At 33.6% G+C, this 24,499-nt stretch overlaps 2 long non-coding RNA genes across 2 annotated transcripts; both read right to left on the bottom strand.

Moving 5' to 3' along the window:
* Positions 1–6,222: 6,222 nt before the first annotated feature.
* LOC108462425 (uncharacterized) lies at positions 6,223–6,842 on the bottom strand. Its single transcript, XR_008280206.1, has 2 exons — positions 6,812–6,842; positions 6,223–6,722 (listed from the first exon to the last, which is right to left on the bottom strand). It is a non-coding gene; the product is annotated as an uncharacterized LOC108462425 (long non-coding RNA).
* Positions 6,843–13,035: 6,193 nt separating this feature from the next.
* On the bottom strand, positions 13,036–13,557 carry LOC128290256 (uncharacterized). The gene is made up of 2 exons (XR_008279931.1): positions 13,231–13,557; positions 13,036–13,132 (listed from the first exon to the last, which is right to left on the bottom strand). It is a non-coding gene; the product is annotated as an uncharacterized LOC128290256 (long non-coding RNA).
* Positions 13,558–24,499: the final 10,942 nt, after the last annotated feature.

Here is a 24,499-nt window from a genome sequence, read left to right on the forward strand (position 1 = left end):
CTTTACAGCCGAGAACGGAGCTTTACTCGTCGATCTTTTACGGTAATCTCTTGCTTCAAATTCAGCCTTCTTCTTCTCCTCCCAAGTTCTTCCGCCTTGCAGGCTCGTTCGACTAGTGTCACGAACTCCTTTATCTCCAAAATTCCCACTAGTAACTTTAACTCTTCATTCAATCCTTCTTCAAATCTTTTGCACATCGCAACCTCATCAGCCACACACTCCCGAGCATACCGACTAAGTCTTACGAACTCATGTTCAGTATTCGAGATCTGATCATCCGGCCTTGCTTGAGTTCCAAGAATTCCTTACGCTTCGATCGATGAACCGTTGACTAATGTATTTCTTTGAAATTGGATTGGAAGAAATCCCAAGTAACTCGTTCATTTGGGACTATGGAAATTAAAGTCCTCCACCAATAGTAAGTGAGTCTCTTAACAAGGATATAGCACACTTAAGACATTCGTCGGTGTGCATGACAGTCATCTAACACTCTAATGGTGTTATCGAGCGAACTCGGCCTTTTCGGCATCATCGATAACTATGGCCTTGAACTCCTCATTGCACGCTTCCTAATCAAGTCCACGGTGGTTTACTCAGCCTCACGGGATCGATGAATCGGAGGCATTGCGGGCTCTTGGGGTGGAGTATTTAAATTCGGGAATGGTTGGACAGCCGGGTTGGTTCGGGCATATTATGCGACCCACTCATTCATCATAGTGAAGAAGGCTTGTTTCGCCTTTCATTTTGATTATTCGCGGATGGCCGAGACTCAACAGGCGGTGTCCCTTGCGCAGAGCAGCCGCTACACTTTCAACGTCATCCGCCAAGGGTCTCTCTACCGGGTTCCATCGCTAATCAAAACAAAAATTTCAACCGTCAGAAGTCATCACATTATTAAGCACTATCAATTTGGCATGTATAGCTAGACTCACACGCGCTATGGTAGTCCTAGAACCGACTAAACCATAGCTCTGATACCAATAAAATTGTAACACCCCTAACTTGTGACCGGCCGTGTCGGACACGAGGGTTAACGAGACAAATCCTCTTAAAGTACCGACCAATTTGGCAATTCTGGACAGGCTGGAAAACTGCGTCACCGTCGCCTTAAAAATCATATCTCGAGTTCCAAAACTCGGAAACTGGTTTTGTAAATTTTCCCTGAATTTAGACTCATATACCCATCCATGGATTTATTTTTAGAATTTTTGGTTGGGCCAATTGGTACAGTTTATTAGTTAAAGTCACCCATGTTACAGGGATCGACTGCTCTGACCTCCGCGCGTTACAACTTGAATATCTTTCTGTACAGGGCTTTAATACTAGTGCCGTTTGTTTCTAATGAAACTAGACTCAAAATGGAATCTGTACATATAAGGAATGACTCCTAATTCTTTCTGGATAATTTATGGTAAATTTTCAAAGTCGCGACAGGGGACCCAGAAATCGTTCTGGCCCTGTCTCACGAGAACTTTAATATCTCCCAGTATACTGCTCATATGGTCGTTTCGTTTCGTCCATATAAAATAGATTCATCAAGGATCAGTTCCATAATTTACTCACTATTTAATTCTGCTTCTACTATTTTTAGTGATTTTCAATCTCATCTCACTGCTGCTGTCCGCAACAGTTACTGCAGTAGACTATGCCAATTTCATGAATTTTTCCTTGGCCTTAATCATCCATCATACATGACACAAATTATGGCCACCTTAACAAAATTTGAGTTTCTAAGACTCGTGGCTATAGGTTCTAGCATCCCACTCGGCGACCACATAGGCCATTTTCACATGGCTTAAAGTTTACAACCCACAATTCGACAAAATATAATAGCCTATACATGCCAAATGTTCTTCAACAACAAAAACAATACCACAAGATTTCAGCGGTGTGATGACTTCAACGACGGTTCGAGCACATAACAATCTGAGTCCAAGAGACCTAAAATGGGTGACAAGAAAACACCGAGTGAGTTTACAACTCAGTAAGTCATAAGCATTCGTCAATCCACGATAAAGTTACTACTACATGTACAACAAATGAGGCTAGGTACTCGTCCATATCGAATCTATACCATAATACCTCGGACCTTTTGGTCCAATCTCATACCAAGTCATACATCCACATTTCATATTCTACACAACAAGATATTTGAAGCATTTTCACACACTAACTCATTTCCACCACAATCATACAATTTCAATCATCACATAGATTTAAGGCTTACCAAATTCAACCCCGAGCATGAGCGTATTTTCTATTCGTCATGAGCTCAAGGTACTTACCGATCCGCTGTCCATACTCAATTCGATGGAGACACACCTCCATATATATAAAGTACGCACACAGTGCTTAATACTCGATTTCGCACACTTAGTGCCACGCGATTTAAGCCCGCACACATAGTGCCATACCCTTGAGCTCGCACACCCAGGTGCGTATTTTTTTCCAGCATGCACACTTAGTGCCATATATTTCCAGCATGCACACTTAGTGCCATATATTTCCAGCACGCACACTTAGTGCCAATCTCGTCACCGTACACACGTATTGCCCGCACACTTAGTGCCGAAAGCAAACTTTCTACACATTTCACTATTTCTTTTACATTCAACAATTGTCATCACTCCATACACATACAATTTCATTTATATATATATAGCATCCCATTAAACACAATTGCATAGATTTTACAATCATTTAAGCAATATCAAACATATGTGCTTGATGACTTACCTCGTGTTGGGTAAAATAGTTCCAAGTCGGCTACTCGATGACCTTCGTCTTTCCCTTGCTTGATTCTCCTTCTTTAACTCCTTGAGCTTAATCAATAAATCACTAGTTTAACCATCTTGCTAAACATTCATAATTCAACTACACATGCATATGTATGCTTGTATATTCGGCAACCATTCTTACTAATCGCCCATTTGGTCGATTATACACCTAACCGAATATGCACCAAAAACTTGATTCAACATTACCTACATACTCACTTTAATGGCGAATATATATATATGTACAATGTCAACTAACATCTTTTAATCACCTAATTTCATCTCATGAACATTTAATCAAATTTTCCCAATCTAGCATATATTTTCACATCCATTTGTAACATCATGTACAAACACATATACACATATATCAAAACACAAATTTTACCTATCATGCAACAAGCATAAATCGCACTTATGAGCATGCCATGGCGAATACATCCCACACCATCCCCTTTCAATTTTTGGTCATGGTTAAACAAAGAAAACTCCATGTCTTACTCAAGAATGCTAAAAGAAATTTCAAGAGTAGTCAATCCATCATTACATGTATCATCAACAAGCTTCACATTTAGCATGCAATGGCTTTAACACAATATCAACCTTGGCCAAATACCATTTCCATGGCATAACAAGGATTTGAACCATGGGCTAACATGAACATCAAGTTAGCAACTAAAACATGCATGAATCTCATGACACAACCTCAAACATACCTTAATCTTGACACAAGTATGACCAAATCTCCTTCTAGTTCTCTTCTAAACCAAGCATGAAGCAAAAATCCTTCCTTTTTCCCTTAGTATTTTCAGCCAAGATTTTGAGAATGGATGAACAATTTTTTCCTTTCTTTTCCTCTACTCACGGCAACAAAGGGGGCATCCATGCTCATTTTTTCATTTCTTTATTTTTTCTACATAATCCACTAACTAAACATGTTGGAAACATGTTCCCTTGCCCATATTCTTGTCATGGCGGCCACTCACCTTAGGAAGTGGGTTATTTGACATGCAAGGACAACTATTTTCCCACATGTATTAATAGGCCACCTTACAATTGCCTAGCACATTTCTAAATTTTCTCACATAAGTCCTATTTGATAAAAATTCACTTACTATTAACAAAATCCAAACACGAAATTTTCACACATGCATATATACATATAATGAGCATCAATTATGATGGTTAATTATTATTATGACTCGGTTTGGTGGTCCCGAAACCACTTTCCGACTAGGGTCGATTTAGGGATGTCACAAGCACTATTTATATTTTCAACTCCATCATTTTTCTTTCTTTTTTTTTTTTTACTTATCTCCTTATTTCTCCATCCTTTAAATAAAACATAGATAAAAAACTTAAACAAAAAAGTAGTCATTTTCTTTTTATTTTTTTAAATTTCCATGATGTATATACAAAGAATAGTGAATGAATGCTTTATTCATTTTCTCACCCTAAAATATCCACCTTAATATTTCTACTTATCCCATTTAACACTTAAGCTGAAGGAATATGTCCGATAAGCACTAAATACTTAGTGTAAACAAAAAGGATTGAGATTTAGTAATTAAGGCTATATAGGCTAAGATAACAACATTAAACAAGAAAAAAAATCTTAAAAGGCTCAAAATCAAGATACTAAGAAAATTTATGCAAGGGTTGGCTCGAAAGGCTCAAACGATCCAAAGAAATTGCCTAGGTCTTCCCTTATAATGCATTTGGGACTATTCATTATATTTAAAGATAATAAGCCAATAGATTCTAAGATCAAGATTAAGATATTACTTACAACCCATTACAAGTCATGCATATCATCTAAGACAGACAATGTATCAAAGAAAATTCAAAAGATGATATTGTCAAAGAAAGTTCAAAGAAGAAAAATCCAAAGTCCTAACAAAACCTAATTACACAAAACCCATGAAACACATTCTATAATAGGTTAGCAACTAATCTTTCGATAATCATCAATTATTCAAGCTTACATACTTTAGTACTCTGCAAGCATGTTAATATCTCAAAAGTACTAGGTATCTTAAATGATCATGCAAAACATTTACTGACATCACAAATAAAAAAAAAGAAAACTAACAAAGAATTTTATTAAAAAAAAGAGAAAAAATGAAAAAAGGGTGTCAAGATTAAGATGAAAAATGGGTGTCAAGATTACTCATTATCCTCCATTTCAACATAAAATGATGCAAATCAAGAATGCTATTCACTCCTTACTTTCATTTTAGAATATATATTTTAAAAAAATAATAAGGTGCCGTCTCAAGATTATTTTCTATACTCTGTCACCTTGTTTACAATAACAACCCCTAGTGTGTGTGTGTGTGTTTTGAATTAGACTTAGGATTGTCAAAAAATTATCCCCTACCCCTTGTCCCCTACCAAATTAGGATATTGTCCTTAATGCCAAAATCATGAGTGAAGTTTAAAGAAAATTACCTATGATAGTTGGTCAAGATTGCTACAACTGAAACATGACAATGTAGATATATATATTTATAAATATAAATAAAATTTAAACCCAGAAGTTGGATAATGTCACAAAGAAAAAGCTAAATACATTTTTTGCTTGTTAGAATCTTTTTTCCTTTTTCTTGATTCAATAATTTGTTGAGTGATTAGATCTGAGACTCAAATTATTGAAGCTTAACGAATAGTTCATCAACAGTTGTAGTAGTAATTAAGACATTCCTTGCCTCTGAAAACACAAATCCACTTTCCATAGCATTATCAAAAAATGAGAGCAAATTGTTATAATAACCATTAACATTAAGCAAACCAATGTGTTTTTTATGTTTGAAGAAAGATGATCAAGAGGCTATGCAAAATATTTGCTCTAATGTACCAAAACCTCTAGGTAAGGCAATGAATGCAACGATAGTGTTGAACTAATCGCTAACCGTTCAAGAATACTCCAAACTAATAATTCTTTACCGATGGTTGGTCCACACACTAAGAAAAATAGATTTTTAGCGGTGTATTTTTGGTCCTATAGTGCCACTAAAACAAAGCGCAGCAAAAAATGCAGCTAAAGATAACGCAGCTAAATTTTGTGGCATTTATGTGGAAACACGGCACTAAAGAACATGATCTTTAGCGGTGCTTTTCTTATAGGAACCACTAAAAATCATGATCTATAGCAGCACGTTTTTTACAAACGTTGATAAAGAACATGATCTTTAGCAACATTTTTATGAGAAGTGCCGCTAAAGGTCATATTCTTTAGCGGCATTTTTAATAGAAGCGCCGCAAAGATAATGTTATTTAGCAGCATTTGTAGGAAAAACACCACTAAAGATCATGTTCTATAATGACATTTTTAGTAGAACCAACGCTAAAGATCATATCAAATTCAACTTCTTTTTTAATCATCTCATTTGCATTCTTACATTAAATTATCATACAAAATTTAAATGACCTAACAATGGACACATTTTAAATTATTGAGTTCTGAAACATTAACAAGAGAATTGTTCATAATGTTTGAGCAAAATGTTAACATAATCATCTTTGAAAACTCAATCTAATTACTACAATACATACTTTCTTCCAAAACTCAAATCTTTGAAACTTCTGCTATGAGTAACTTCAACTACAAGCATACTACAATAAGTTACTATAAAAGAGTAACTACATCATATGTTACAATCCCACCTATTGAACATCTAAAATGGCTACAATTTTATAATTCTATTGAGAATTGCAAATCAAATCCCTAGAGCGAGAGATAAATTACCAGTCATATAATTTCCTCAAGTGAGAACTAGGCATCATCATCTCCATCACCATCTTTATCAGCACCACTGCTTGTATCAGCATTCTCTTCACTTTTATCCCCTTCCTCATCCTCATCAAACATGTTATTTATCACATCTGTAGTGATATCCTTCACCTTGGCTTTTATTTGCATCACTTCTAGGTCAAAGTGTATACCTGAGATTATCAAAATCTTATAATTAGTTAAGAGTCTAAGTATCAATATTGTAACTTAAATACTTTTAATGACTGAAGGTAAAACATACCTAGCTACTGAAGGATATCAAATAATGTTTGCTGCATCATACAAGAAGACTTCAGCACAAATATCCTGAATTTAATCGTTTCATCTAAGAATTAAACAAATAAAGATAACACTTACAGTGTTGAAGCCTGCCCTTTTTAGAATATCTACAACCACTTCATGAATCTCTTCCCTACTAGGCTCAAGTTTAGGTTTCTTGCCATTTTTGCTTTTACCTGTCACAACATAAACTCAATGGATGTTGATCAAAAAAATTAATAAACTCAAAAACCACTTCAAATATTCTCGATCAAATAAAACATTAAATGAGAATAGTTAATGGGTATTCACTTGCTGAAAGCTAGCATGGCTTCAAATGGAGTAATAATAGGTGCTAAGAACTCTTTGCTATCCAAAAGTGCAGTTTGCGCACATGAGACGTAGATGAAAACATCACACTGCAAAAATGTAATACTTTTTAGATTAACCACAAAGTCTTTGACTTCCTAACATAGAGACTATCTACAAGCGTGTCTAAAAGGTTACTTCAGGAAAATTAGCAAGTTTGGCAGGGTTCAGTCTTCCCATGACAAGAGTGTAGGCTATTTTCCCAGCAAGCATGATCAGTTCCTTCATTTGACGAATCATATGAAGGTAGCTAGCTACGCAAAAGTTACCACCTTATTTAGTACACTTTGATGCATGTAGAAAGTTCCAAGAAAATATAAAATCTTAGTTGAGCCTTAATAAAATAAAAATTCTTAATAACATCACTGACAAATGCAAAATAAAAAATAACAGAACTATGGATTTAGGGTAGTATACACACATCTAATGTAAACAAAAGGAAGCATTACTTCTGGACCAATATATTAAAAATATTTGGATGAAGAGTTATATGTGCATGGATACTAAAAAACAACACTATTAACATGGTCAAAATGATTTAAAAAAGGTAACCATGTAAACCCAACAAAGACACTTCACATCCATAATCCAATTCCTAAAAATAACAATTACAAGGAAATGAGGAATGTCTTCTGCATAACTTTTAAGTTTAGGAAAACCACCATGAAAATTTACCCACACCAAAAGTTCCTACTAAAATCACAACCATATTAGCATCTTTTGCTCTCTCCACTAGATAATATGTAACACCCCATACACGAGACCGCTGCCGGAGTCGAACACGAGGTGTTAACGGACTTAATTCATTTACTTACACAGTTCATTTCGAAATTTCCAGGCAAGCTGGCTAACTGCATCACAGCCACTTTAACAATCATATCTCGAGTTCCAAAACTTGGAAACTGATTCCGTAATTTTTTCCTGAAACTAGACTCATATATCCATCTACAAAATTTTTTCTAGAATTTTTGGTCGGGCCAATTAGTACAGTTTATTAGTTAAAGTCTCCCCTATTTCAGAGTTTGACTACTCTGACCTTCATGCATTACGACTTAGATATCTCCCTGTACAGAGCTTCAATACTTATGCCGTTTCTTTCTAATGAAACTAGACTCAAAAAGGAATCTGTACATATAAATCATGACTTCTAATTGTCTCTGGTGAATTTATGGTGAATTTCCAAATTCAGAACAGGGGATCCAGAAAACGCTCTGGCCCTGTTTCACGAAAACTTAAACATCTCATAAAATACGGCTCATATGGTCATTTCGTTTCTTTCATATGAAAATAGACTCATCAAGATTCGATTACATAATTTATTCACTATTTAATTCCATTCCTACTATTTTTAGTGATTTTTCAAATTCACATCACTGCTGCTGTCAGCATCTATTCTAAGGTAAATTTTACCTATTTCATAATTTTCCATGAATCAATTAGTAAATTGACATACTTCATTTTCAAGTATAATCACGATTAGCCATGTCGATGCGTAGCACCAATAGGACCATGATTGGCCATTCCAATGGCTAATCATTACCAACATTCCACACCACTTAATAACCATATCATAAGACCATATATACAAAATGACCATAATATTATACTCAAAATATACAAGCCATTTTCGCATGGCTATACGAATATACATTACCAAAAGATACTTAATTAACAACAAAGGTCAGCCCAATACATGCCATTATCAAAATTCAACTAAAAGTGTACCAAAGGGCTTAGATAGTGTGGACGACTTGACTTTGACACTCCCGAGTCCGATAGGTGACGAACAAAATCTATAAAGCAGAGAATTAAAGCAATGAGAATAAGCATTTTGATGCTTAGTAAGTTTTAAGTAATGAAATTATTTACAACTAAGGTATAGCGTTCAGTATGACTAAATGAACAATTGCATATCGCATATTCCCAAAATCATGTTTACTTCACGCTTCAACCATTATATTCATACACTCGGATCAAACCGACTAAAGGCGGAAGCTTGTTAATCAATTGAGCGAATACTATTTAAAAGGAATCAACCTTTCCAATGCATATACGAAACATACCTTATCGTTTGGATTTATGAGCGTATTAATTGAAGTTATTATAGCAAGATCGCTCGTTTCCAAACCCAAGTACCTTCGGGATTTAGCCGGATATAGCAACTCACACAAATGCCTTCGAGACTTAGCCCGGATATAATCACTAGCACAAATGCCTTCGGGACTTAGCCCGGATATAGTCACTAGCACAAATGCCTTCGGGACTTAGCCCGGATATAGTAACTAGCACAAATGCCTTCGGGACTTAGCCCAGATATCATCCGAATAATCATGCACATATATCAATAAATCATAACACATTTATATTTCATTTTCATTACTAGAACTCAAACACAAGACACTTATCAACCTTTACCATTTTTGGCTCAATAGCCACATACAAAGAGCATGATTTTGATTGGCTTTGTAACATGATCTCTATACACATTCGGCTACCAGTCATAAGTATAACTAATTACCTCGATATATAATTCAAGTAGAATCATTATATCACCGTTTATTTGTTATGCTTATATGTCATGACTTAATCAAATCATAAACTAAGTTCCACTACTCAAAGACTTACCTCGGATGTTGTCGAACGACTTCAACGGCTATTCGATTACTTTTTCCTTTCCCTTATCAGATCTAGATCCTCTTTGCTCTTGAGCTTAATTTAAAACAATTGAATTCATTTAATTTCAAATCAAATAGGCGATTTAATATAATACACGTATAGTATAAGGTTGAGGTAAATATGACTAAATGGTTAACTATCAAACACCATACGCATATATATGTATATATATATATTCTCTAGTCATGCACAACCCAACATCTTACTTAGGCATTAACAACTTTATAGATATATGCATATCTATGTTAAGGCCGAATATATATAATTTAACACATTCTACAAATATGGTTATTTATAATGACTAAACACCATTTTATCTCACGTTATACTTATAAGCACATCCATCCAAATACATTCGTACTTAAACATCATTCCGACCTAACACTCATATTACATCTATAAAACTACAAGCCGAATATACCTATATTTACATCACTTAAACATCAACCCTCAATTTCTTTGACAAAGCACATTTCCGAAAATGATAAGGCAATATAACAACCTTTAATCCAACTTATAATTCATACATATCACATTCCAAGCATTCACTCTATTCTATCACTTAAAGTACAAACATTACTCAATAACTTCCTAGTTCAAATTCGGCAATTACACCAATTCACTAGATGATTTATTATTATTATTGTTCATTTATTCAAACTACTTAAAATTACCTTAAACTATCACATTTAACAACCATTTGTAACTTCTTCATTAAACATGAAAACAACCATATATCTCTTCCATTTTCTACCATGGCGAATGCTCAAGACACCACACCATTCCAAATTGGTCATGGGTTGAGCAAAGAACTTAATGACTAACTCAAAATGTTAAAATCCAAGAATCATCATTGAACTTACCTTCATTTAGCTAACCACCATAGCCGAATTTCTCAAAGCTTTTTCTCTTCTAGTTACGGCAATGAGGAGCAAAGATGGAGAAACTTTGGTTTCTCCTCCCACAATTCAATATTTTTTTATTATCCATATTTTTATTTTTAACATAAAATATTAACATAAAATAATTATAATATGTTTTAGTCCACAACATGGCCGGCCACCATCTAGAATTTGGCTAATTTGACATGCAAGTACAAGCATTTTCTAACATGCATTAATAGGCCACTTTAACATTTGCCTAGCACATTTCTAAATTTTCTCACACAAGTCCTATTTAATAAAATTCGCACCATATACACATAATTTAAGCATGAATTTTTCACACATGCATATTCATATATAATGAGCATCAAACATGACTGTAAATTATTTTTATGACTTGGTTTCGTGGTCCCGAAACCACTTTCCGACTAGGGTCAATTTAAGGCTGTCACATAATATCTGTAAGAAATGGCAGTCACATAGTGCAAAACAAGTAACACAATACCGTATTGATAAGGGTGTTGCAGACTCAGGAATAGAAACAACAAAACATTGAGAAAGGGTAAAAGTAGTAAGCAGAAGCACGATATGTTGAAATGCATACCTACGCTTAATGATCATTTTCTGTTGTGAAACATTTTTAACTAATTGATCCTCTGTTGCATCATATCTAATTAAAAACAAATATTAAAATTTTAACAAATAGCTTTCCGATAAGATAAAATTGTCATATTCTTATATCATTGTTAAATGTGTACCGTACATCGATCACTAGGAGAAGCTAATTTTCCAAAATCATCACATGAAAAACCACTTTTAGACTAGATGAAATTCTATTTCTTATGACCAGGAGGGTTGAAGTATAAGCGTAGAAACTAAAAGGTGGAGATAATTTAAGCTCCTCAATATTAACAGCTGTCAAAAAGAAACTATCTTTCTTGACTCGTATTCTTGAGTTTTGGTACACCAAAACCTTCTCCAAAACTATTTTTTTTACAAGACTGAGGATTTAAGTATTCATCAATCAACTTTAGCTTCTCCTTAGAACTGTTCTAAACTATAGAGTTTCACTTTACCACGTCATCAAAAATCTTTATTACCAAGAATTTAAACCCTTATCAGTTTTTCTAACTCTAGACAATTAAAACCTATTATATAAAATATTACAAGTCTTTCTTAGGTCCAAGTACAGGAAGGTTGTCATTAGTAACTTAATAGTTGGTGCAAAGCTTCGTTGAATCAGAATATAAATAAAAAAAATACACAATAATTTTAGTGCTATCATAATATAAATAACAATGAGGTAATATCTATATTAACAATACAAATCAAAGAAATCTAAAAACAGACAATACAAACACAAATGCCGGTGAGTAAGGTTTGACAAAAGCAATTAAATGGAGATGCAAGGATGTCTTGAGAACATAAATTTAGATCAGTCAAGACTAGCTAACCCTTAAAAAAATAATTGACAATTCTAAAACCCTATTCTTACTGGCAAAAAAAATTCTAATTTTCAAAGATATCATTAATGAATGATAAGTCAAATTATAACACATTCGACCAACATAGTTAAAGAACCTTAGAAATAAAAATAGAACTTCAGCACCAAAACATATATCATATTTTCTTAGGTTAATGAAGGGCAAAAATTAACATCACTCTGATCACAACAATTTTCAACTTGGCACAAACAATGAGGTAAAAATTATACACAATAAAAGGAAGCTTGAATAGAAGTAAAATGGAATCAATGAATTAAAAAATACAAAATGGCACAGCAATACAAGCATTATCCAACTACCATAGATGCATAAAATAGATGACATATACATATCTAAAATGAACCAAAACAAAACAAGACAAACCTTGGTTGATGTATCCAATGCCTCTACAGAACCAATGTTTTTGCTTGGTGTAGCATTATGCTTTTTACCCTTCTGAAACAAGAAGAAAAAGAATCTCATTTGGCCCAAAATTGACAGTTAATCATATCAAAAACTTCATAACATACAAAATATTTTGAAATAACATTCGTACTTGTTCCTTGCCAGCAAGAAGAATGTCTGTTGCAGCATGAGGGGATTTTAAAAATTCCAATAATCTGGCAGTAACTTTCTCATTCAAAATAGAAATGACTTAAATGCAAAGAAGCAAGAAATTTTATTGCATAAAAAATGGTACATTTTATACATTTCTTGCTTACCTTTCTTACACTAGTCCTCATAAATGAAATATTTTACAAATCATAGAAATCAACCAATTTTTCTTTAACACATTTCTCAATATTTTCTTCTACTTTCGCTTTTTGTTTTTCCTGTTGAAAAGATAATACTAGGCGCATACCACTGGGAATATCTTTAAGCTGAGCACCACTGCTCTAAAAAGAAAATCAAAGTTCAAAAAACAATCATAACACAAAGAAAATGACTTGAATGAAACCAGATCCTTAACTCCAAAAAAGAAAGCATACCTTTTCAATTGACAAAGTTTTAGACGAGGAAGACCTTGCAACAGAAAGCGCTAAATACCTTTCTACAACTTCCCTTTCCCTTGTAGGCCTATCAATGCTAGGGGTCACATGCTCTTTCTTCTCAGTCGAATCGTGACCAGATTTCCTAGAATTCCCATTTCTAAGCCAAATGGCGATGCAGCAGACGGTCGGGAAAAATCTAAGGGATTTGGGGAAAATTTTTAGGGGAAAAAAATAAGGAATTTCAGGGAACTAGTTTAGGGATAAAACTAAGGCTAGAAAAAACAACGTAGCTTCGTTAAAAATAAAAGGATATTTTGCGACATTTTTCTCATAAACGCCACTACTGATTTACCTTTTATAGCATTTTTCAGTTAGTGGAAATTTTGAGCCAAACGCCACTAAAAAGGCAGCTAAAAGCTTAAATTCCTGTAGTGACATAGTGCATTTTCTTTGAACACTCTTGGGGTTATTCCAAAACTGAGCTCCCTTTAAAATATGCAAATATAGCCACCGATCCTATTAAAGCCATACTTCCCCCTCCATAGATCATCTTAATTTTTCATTGGCTAGCACTTTGCCCAATTTTATAGCTATAAATGTAAAAGTTTTATCTTTTCCTAAACACAAATCTTTTCATACTTTTGAGTTGAAGTACTTGTGATGTTTATTTATTTATTTTTTTAGTGTCTGAATGTAAATGAGGGGGTAGTGCATTATATAAGGTTCGAACCCCACATATAGTAATAATAAAATAGAAAGAGAGAATAAGATGTTAGAAAAAGAAATCAAACAATTCAGAGGCAAATATTTATTGAGAAGAGAAATTCAAAAAGGAACATGCTATAATTAATTATCAAGTGCTAAAAAAACATGAATCTCGAGACAATAATACGGAAGAGAAAAACCATCACGCGTGACAAAAAATCAAAATATAGACAATAATAAAATATTGATATTAATAACCTTTTTCTATTTTTTTAAATTTTATTCTTTTTTTCAAATGGATGAGACCAGTTAAATAACATAGATACAAACATCATGTAAAATGCAAGAAATATATGAATATTGCAAATGAAGATTAAAGCTTGAGAATTATTTATAATAGTTGTGATTGTGGCCTACATCTTCCTCTGGTTTTACGTCCTATAATGTCTTAAACTCTTTCTATAAGTCGAGGATCAACTTTCCATCCAATTTTCTTATAAATTGGCAAACAATGTCTTTTATCATCAAATTCCCAAGACAATTTCATTCATATTGGAACTAAGACCATAAATCAAGAATTTCTTTTTTGCATAGCTCTACTAGGATGGGTCTCAAAAGAAATTCGAATATCTCCAAAATTCTCACACAATCCATCCCTAATAAATATTATTTTTTCTTCTCTATTTACATATGTCATCCCAATAGGTCGACATTGACCATTACAGGTCCATCTAGCACACTTGTGACAAGCTTTGCTCTTCGCTTTCTTGCATAACTGTTCTTACCTATGCTAGGTAAATGAAAAAAGGAAGATATTCCTCAAATTTTACATTTTCTTTAATGATCACTTGAATGTCTATAGGCATGCCCTTATACATGAGCATCCTTAATCTTTCCCATCTGACCTTGTAAAGCTTCACTATCATATTTCTGGAGAGACAAGAAGTTTGTGCAACTTTGAAACTATGTTATCCATTTTGAAAAAAAAAGTTTGAGAAAAAGATTAGAGTACTTTTAAAGCAAAGAAAATGAGATGGGAGAGAAGAGTAGTTTGTGCAACTTTGAAACTATGTTACCCATTTTGAAAAAAAAAAGTTTGAGAAAAAGATTAGAGTTCTTTTAAAGCAAAGAAAAAGAGATGGGAGAGAAAGAGTAAAAAGGTTTTGAATTAGAGAAAATTTAAAAGTAAGAATATATAATATTAGTTTTATGGGTAGCTGATAGGACTAACTATAAAGTCATAAAGTACCATTATCCATCATTTAACTGGGATAAAAAACAAAAGAGAATTGAAATAAATATAAACAATTTAATAATCCGTTTTTAGTTTTGTCAAAAATAGTGATTTCGGGCCTTCAAATCCAACAAGTAAGTTTTTAAATATTATTATTTAATATTTATGAGTCAAATATCATTTTAAAAAGTTTTGATTTGATAATTTATATTATATAAGCGATTTATTAAGGTCAAGTGGTTTTAAAAATGAGGTATTAGAACCTAATTTCTATAAACCGAGCCATAAATATTTTTATAAATATTTACTGATTGTCATTAAGGTGGTTTTAATGTTTCGTTAAAAAATTTAATGTTTTGATAATTAATTAATTAAAAAGAACTAAATTGTAAAAGATGCAAAATTAATCGCTATAAATTTATTTGTATTCAATAGTCATATAATTATGAAATGAAGGTTTTAAAGTGAAAATATACCTTAATTATATTGATGTATAGTTAGCGGGTGGAAATAAAAAAATTATGCATTTAAAATGTTTAAATTAAAAGATTTTATATGTTAAATTAATAATAAAAGAATACAACAAAAGTTATATCATCATCATCTTCATTTCATGGTTTTGGAACCGAAACTCAAGAGTTGAAGAACACCAAGCTTTCGGTCAAGCCATTTTCCTGTGCATGGTATGAAATTGAAGCCCATTTTAAGTCATTTTTATGTTTTTGAGATTGTTACAACTAGGTCCAGCTAACCCCTACCTTTGACTTTGAAACTGTTAAAGATTTTGAATGTTGCCATTGATGAGTCTAGTGATTTTTTTATGTTAAATGATGAATTTGAAATATTAGTTGTTATTTAAAAGTATTTTGTCAAGTGATTTTTGATGAATTTATTGATTAGGACTAAATTGCTAAAATAATAAAAGTACAAGGTTTTGATGTGAAATTATTGCAAAATGGGCTAAAATGGAAGACATGAATATTCAACTAGTGTAAAATTTCAATAAAAATGGTTAATTTGCATGTTTTAGGCTTAAGGACTAAATTAAATAAAAGTAAAATGTTAGGGGCAATTTTGTAAAATGTAAAAATGACTAAATTGCATAAAATACATTGTTTTACTATATAAATAAAAATATTGAATGAAATTATTAATTTAGATCAAGATCGAGTGGAAAATCAAAGAGAATGAAAAAATTACCAAAATGTCCCTGTACTTTGACATTTTTGTAATTTAGCCAAATAAGTTTGTACGTTTAAATAGAATTTTATATTATGTTTAAATGCTATCATTTTATAATATCAAATTATGTCTCGGTGAAAAAATCCAACAGCGTATCGGTGATCATTGACCAATGAACGTGGATAGCTTCGGCTATCGAATATGAAAAGGGATGGTGAAGACAATCAACTATGAAAAGGAATGTTGCTGACCATCGAATATGAAAAGGGATAGTTTCGGCTATCGATTATGAAAAGGGATAGTTTCTGTTGTCGATTACGAAAAGGGATAGCTTTGGCTATCAATTATGAAAAGGGATGGTGATGACCATCAACTATGAAAAAGGATGGTGACAACCATCAACTATGAAAAGGGATGGTGACGACCATCGATTAATGAAAAGGGATGGTTTTGACCATCGAATATGAAAAGGGATGGTTACGACTATTGTTTAGCACACTTTGTGTGAGCTTCGGTAAGGGTTTCGATTGACTTCACTACGACAAATATGGAAAGGTATGATGTACTAATGATCAAATTATGAATATTCATGTTTATGAAAGGTATTATATAAGTGATGCTATGTCATGTACCCATATCTTACCATGTGATGATATTGCTAAGTTATGTGTTTAATCACTAACTTGTGGCTATGGTTAATGTTATGTTTATGTCTTATGTGTATGCAGATGAATGGTAAGTGTTCAATAAGAACTAAGACATGTTTATATGAAACTCAATGGAATGGTGATACATGGAAAAACATGATATGTTGTGATGGATGATAAATCCAATTGAATCATACTCAAGTATAATGGTTATCCATGCCAATTTTATATGAATCATGTTTAAATGAGCTAATGTGTTGTTGATGTGCTCGGGCTTATGCCCAGCTTGTGGATATGATTGATGTTTATTATTATGCTTGTACTATATATATGAAATGGGTGAGAAAAGGAAATGAAACAGTAAGTACGTAATTGGGATGTATTATGATGTATTATATGTGAGCAAATTGCTTATGATAAGCTTGAAGGACAAAATGGAAAGTAGGTAAATAGAAAGACATATAATCTTATAAAAGGGATTGATGATATATGTTATGTCTCATGAATTCTTATCATTTTATGAGTGGTCAATAAATATGCGACATTAATAAACTTATATGCGACATTAATAAACTTACTCATTTGTGAGTTGATGATCATATCGATTTCTGAATCTTATAGCATTGGCATAGATTTATGTTTATTCTATAAAGTTTATTATTGAGATAGAATATTATGCTTAAAGTTTATACAAGCTTTGTGACAGCCCTAATTTGACCTTAGTCGGAAAGTGGTTTCGAGACAACAAAACCGAGTTGTAAAAAAATAATTAATCGTCATATTTAATGCTTAATATATTTGAAAGTGCATGTGTGGAAGTTTCATACTTTAATTTCTTTAATTGTATGTGAAATTTATTGAAAGGACTTATGTGAGAAAATTTAGAAATGTGCTAGGCAAATGTAAAGTGGCCTATTTATGCATGTTATAAAATAATTGTACTTGCATGTCAAATAACCCTTTTTGGTTATAGTGGCCGGCCATGATGAGGAATTTATATTAAAATAGATGTAAATAATTAGTTAATGGTTGTATAATTGAATTTTGTTAAGTAATAATAATAATAAAAAGAAAAAAAGGTGATAAAAACAGAGCTTCATTCTTTTTGGTTCTTCTTGGCCGAATTGAAGAAAGAAAGAAGGAAAGATTTCGGTCACTTTAAGCTCAAGGAAGGTTAGTTAATTGTGTTAGATTTTAAAATTTTAAGCTTGTTTCTAGTTAATTAGCAAATTTCTTACATAGCCCATGTCAAAATTTGAAATTTTGGTGATGGTTTGAGCATTCAGTTTCGGTTATTAAAGGATGAGCTTGGGTTATGATCTTTATGTTGTATGAAAAATTGTTGAAGAGAAGGGTTTAAGTTAGTCAAATTATAAATTTTAACACTAATGAGTATAATAGCCAAACATAGATTTGTTTAATGAATTGAACAAATACCGTGTGAGTGATTGAAATGAATGAGTTTGAGGTTGGATCATATTATGATTCGGCTTTGTACATAAATATTAAGAGTTTGATATTTTTTTAATGATTATTGGATGGTAAATAAGGTTATGCATAAGATAAATATTAAGATTATGGTTGACTTGTGTTTAGTGAAGTTCGGCCAAGGACTTTATGTACATGCTTATTCGGTTTAAGTAGAGTAAATGTGACGGGTAGATATGACTAGGTTGTAGTTTATTATTGATTCGTTTGACTGTATGAATTAGCTTGTAAATTGGTTTGGATATAGTAAATAATAAGCATGCTTGGTAATGGTAAGGTTATTGATAATATGTCATGACTTTAACTTAACTAGTTGATTGGATAAGAAATGAATTGGATATATATAGATAATATTGACGAACCGCTTAGCTTATGAGTTTATATATTGGTTCGGCTACTAAGCTAGAAAATAATTGTTGGTAACATGGTATACATATCTATGCACCTACGTAGATATATATATGTGGTATTTTAAGTGTGACGCCCCGTACCCGAGACCGTTGCCGGAGTCGAACACGAGGTGTTAACTGACTTAATTCATTTACTTACACAGTTCATTTTAAATTTTCCAGACAAGCTGGCTAACTGCATCACAGTTACTTTAAAAATCATATCTCGAGTTCCAAAACTCAAAAATAGATTCCATAAATTTTTCCTGAAACTAGACTCATATTTCCATCTACAAATGTTTTTCTAGAATTTTTGGTCAAGCCAATTAGTACAGTTTATTAGTTAAAGTCTCCCCTGTTTCAAGGTTCGACTACTCTGACCTTCATGCATTACGACTTAGATATCTCCCTGTACAGAGCTTCAATACTTATGCCGTTTGTTTCTAATGAAACTAGACTCAAAAAGGAATCTATATATATAAAGCATGACTTCTAATTGTCTCTGTTTAATTTATGGTGAATTTTAAAAATCAGATTAGGGGATCCAGAAAATGCTCTGGCCCTGTTTCACGAAAACTTAAACATCTCATAAAATACGGCTCATATGGTCGTTTCGTTTCTTTCATATGAAAATAGACTCATCAAGATTCTATTACATAATTTATTCACTATTTAACTCCAATCTTACTATTTTTAATGATTTTCCCAACTTACGTCACTGCTGCTATCAGCATCTATTTTAAGGTAAATTTTACCTATTTCATAATTTTCCATGAATCGAATAGCAAATTGACATACATTATTATCAACGGTAATCCCGATTAGCCATGACGTACGTAGCGCCAATAGCCCCATGATTGGCCATTCCAATGGCTAGTCATTACCAAACATTTCCACATCACTTAATAACCATATCACAAGATCATAATGTTATACTTCAAAATATACGAGCCATTTTCGCATGGCTATACGAATAAACATTACCAACGGGTACTTAATTAACAACAAGGGTCAGCCCTATACATGCCATTTTCAAAATTGAACTAAAAGAGTACCAAAAAGTGGCTTAGATAGTATGGATGACTTCGACTTTGACACTCCCGAGTCCGATAGCTGACGAACAAAATCTATAAAACAGAGAATCAAAGTAACAGAGTAAGCATTTTAATGCTTAGTAAGTTCAAGTAATGAAATTATTTACGACTAAAGTATAGCGTTCATATGACTAAATGAATAGTTGCATATACGCATATTCCCAAAATCATACTTACTTCACACCTCAACCAGTATATTCATACACAGGGAATCAAACCTAACTAAAGGCCAGAAGTTGTTAATCAATAGAGCGCATACTATCTAAAAAGGACTTAACTTTTCCGATGCATATACGAAACATACCTTATTGTTTGGATTTCATGAGCGTATTAATTGAAATTATTACAGCAAGATCGCTCATTTCCAAACCCAAGTGCCTTCGGGATTTAGCCGGATATAGCAACTCGCACAAATGCGTTCGGGTCTTAGCCCGGATATAGTCAATAGCACAAAAGGCTTCGGGACTTAGCCCGGATATAGTCACTAGCACAAATGCCTTCGGGACTTAGCCCGAATATAGTCAATAGCACAAATGCCTTCGGGACTTAGCCCAGATATAGTCAATAGCACAAATGCCTTCGGGACTTAGCCCGGATATCATTCGAATAATCATGCACATATATCAATAAATCATGACACATACATATTTCATTTTCATTACTAAAGCTCAAACACAATACACTTATCAAACCTTACCAATTTCGGCTCAATAGCCACATACAAAGAGCATGATTTTGATTGGCTTTATAACATGATCTCTATACACATTCGGCTACCCGTCATAGGTATAAACTAATCACCTCAATGTATCATTCAAGTAGAATCATTATATCACCATTTATTTGTTATGCTTATATGTCATGACTTAATCAAATCATAAACTAAGTTTCATTACTCGAAGACTTACCTCGGACGTTGTCGAACAACTTCAACGACTATTCAATTACTTTTTCCTTTCCCCTATCCAACGTTGATCCTCTAAGCTCTTGAGCTAAATCAAACAATTTACCTCCCAATCAAACACAATCATACGGCATTCATATACATTTTAGAACCAATTTATTTGAATCAATTACCACTTAAGTCTATCACCTTCTCGCTTTCAAATTTGTGCACTTGGTAAATCACATTAAACTACTACAAATATAACTTTAATACATATTTATTTTCGAATGTCTCAATATCATCTTAATTAATTTCTACTTACACATCAAAATTTCCAATACAAAGTATTTGGCATGTAAACTGGATTAGTAAACTCCCATAGACCTCGACCGAATGCCATTTAAACACAAGTCAACAAGATCTCATGATTTCAAATCAAACTCTTAACAAGAATGCACAATGCCGAACCCTTAGATGATTAAACATCTAATTTAGACAATTTTAGAACAACTAAACGGCACTTGTTCACAACATTAAACAACTACATGTTCGGCTAGAACATGGTACTTAACTACATTGATTTTAAGCATAATAATTACTCAAACCTAATCAAATTCACATTCGGTCTTGGTACCTAATAAGGTAGCTGATTCCTTTCCCTTAGCACCTAATGCTCACATATGATTATTTGTATAGTTCAAACACTCATCTACCCTTGTTCATCTAAAATTAACAAGAAACAAAAACCTTATTTCTCCATAGCTACAATGGCTGAAAGTTCTAGACATCTCAATACCGAAATTTCTAACATGGGTTGTCTAAAGAATTTGGTAAGGAGTTCAAATTTATCTAACATTTCAAGTAACTTAACACATCCATATAGCTAACATGATAGTAGTATCAAGGCATCAACTAAAATTTTGAAGCCTCTTAGCCGAATCCTAACTCTCCAACAACCCCAATTCCATCCATGAGATAGATAGAATTAGGCTAATCATCCAAAGGATGTATAAACCTCCAAAAGCAACATTGAACATACCTTTAATCTAAAGAACCACCTTGGCGAACTTCCCTCTTCTTCTTCCTCTAGTTACTGCAATGGAGGAGCAACCTAGCTAACTCTTTTTTTTTTGTTTCTTCTCCTACTAACCACTATTATTTTATTGTCCATGCTCTTTATTATATTATTTTTAACACAAATGTTAACATAACATATTTATAATATGTTTTAACCCATAGCATGGCCGGCCAACATCTAGACTTTTGGCTAATTTGACATGCAAGTACAAGTATTTTCTAACATGCTTTAATAGGCCACTATAACATTTGCCTAGCACATTTCTAAATTTCCTCACATAAGTCCTATTTAATAATTTCACATACTAATGACAAAATTGGAGCATGAAACTTTCACACATGCCTATTTCAAATACAATAAACACAAAACTTAATGGTTAATTATTTTTACGACCTAGTTTTGTGGTCCCGAAACCACTTTCCGACTAGGGTCAAATTAGTGCTGTCACAACTCTCCCCCACTTAAGAAATTTTCGTCCCCGAAAATCTTACCGGTAAATAGGTTTGGGTATCGTTCTTTCATAGAGTTCCCGGTTTCCCAAGTAGCTTATTCGACCCCGTGCTTGTGCCATAACACTTTTACTAAAGGAACCTTTTTATTTCGTAATTCTTTCACTTCACAAGCTAGGATACGAATCGGTTCTTCTTCATAACTCACATCGGATTGAATTTCAACCTCGGAGGGATTAATTATGTGCGAAGGATCAGATCTGTAATGTCGAAGCATCGAAACGTGAAAAACGTTGTGAATCTTTTCGAAATCAGGGGGTAAAATCAATCTATATGCCACTGGACCAACTCGTTCGGATATCTCATACGGCCCTATGAACCTTGGACTCGGTTTGCCCTTACGGCCAAATCGAGTATCTTTTCAAGGTGAAACTTTAAGAAACACTTTGTCTCCCACGATACTCAATATCTCTTCATTTTAAATCCGCGTCGACTTGACGATCGATGTCGCCTTGACTTTCACGAATTATCTTTACTTTCGCTCGGTATCTTTAATCAAATGAACTCCAAAATTTTACTTTCACCGAGCTCGGTCCAAAACAATGGTGTACGGCATTTACGACCGTACAAAGCCTCGTAAGGTGCCATCTTAAGACTTGATTGAAAACTATTGTTGTGGCGAATTCAATCAAAGGTAAATACCGCTCCCATGAACCACTAAACTCAAGGATGCAACATCTCAACATATCCTCGAGTATCCGAATTATCCGCTCGGATTGACCATCGATCAGGATGAAATGCGGTGCTAAAATGCAACTTGGTACCCAAAGCTTCTTGAAATTTCTTCCAAAATCGCGATGTGAATCTCGGATCTCTATCTGATACAATAGAATTTGGTACCCCATGTAACCTTTCAATCTGGGATACATACGTTCCAGCTAGCTTGTCAAGAGAATAATCCGTACGTACAGGGATAAAATGAGCCGACTTTGTCAGTCTATCAACAACAACCCAGATCGCATCTTTCTTGCTTGATGACAATGGCAATCCAGATACAAAATCCATCGTGACTCGATCCCACTTCCACTCAGGTATCATGATCGGCTGAAGTAATCCTGTAGGCACTTGATGTTCCGCTTTCACTTGTTGACATATTAAACACTTCGAAACAAAATCGGAAATGTCTCGTTTCATATCATGCCACCAAAACTGACGTCTCAGATCGTTGTACATTTTCGTACTCCCCGGGTGAATTGACATTCGGCTACAATGAGCTTCGTTCAGAATTGTTGAAATAAGTTCTGAATTCCTTGGAACACACAAACGACTTCTGAACCTCAAACAATCATCATCATCAATTTGAAACTCTGATTCCTTATTCGAAACACATTCAGCCCGTTTTGCAACCAATTCATCATCGACTTCCTGAGCTTCACGAATTTGATGAATCAACAATGGTTTGGCCTTTATTTCTACTACTAACACATTATCGGATAAAACCGACAAATGTACATTCATCGCTCGTAAAGCAAACAGTGATTTACGACTTAAGGCATCCGCAACCACATTAGCCTTTCCCGGGTGATATTCAATGACAAGCTCATAATCTTTTAACAACTCGAGCCAACGTCTTTGTCACAGATTCAAATCTCTTTGAGTCATCAAATATTTGAGACTTTTGTGATCCGAAAATACATGGCACTTCTCACCAAATAAGTAGTGTCTCCATATTTTCAAAGCGAATACGATGGCAGCTAATTTGAGATCATGGGTTGGATAATTTTTCTCATGTGGCTTCAATTGCCTCGACGCATACGCTACAAATCAACCTTCTTGCATCAATACACAACCCAACCCAAGTAAGGATGCGTCACTGTAAATGACAAACTCTTTGCCTGATTCAGGCTGCACTAGCACTGGAGCTTCAGTCAAGTAAGCTTTTAGTTGATCGAAACTTTTCCGACATTTTTCGACCATTCGAACTTAACATCTTTCAAGTAGCCGTCATTGGTGTGGCTATCATTGAGAAACCCTTTACAAACCATCTGTAGTAACCGGCAAGTCCCAAAAAGCTCCGAACCTCAGTAATATTTCTCGGGGGCTTCCAGTTAAGT

This window comes from Gossypium arboreum, chromosome 3 (genome assembly GCF_025698485.1).
Source record: "Gossypium arboreum isolate Shixiya-1 chromosome 3, ASM2569848v2, whole genome shotgun sequence".
Taxonomy (NCBI): domain Eukaryota; kingdom Viridiplantae; phylum Streptophyta; class Magnoliopsida; order Malvales; family Malvaceae; genus Gossypium; species Gossypium arboreum.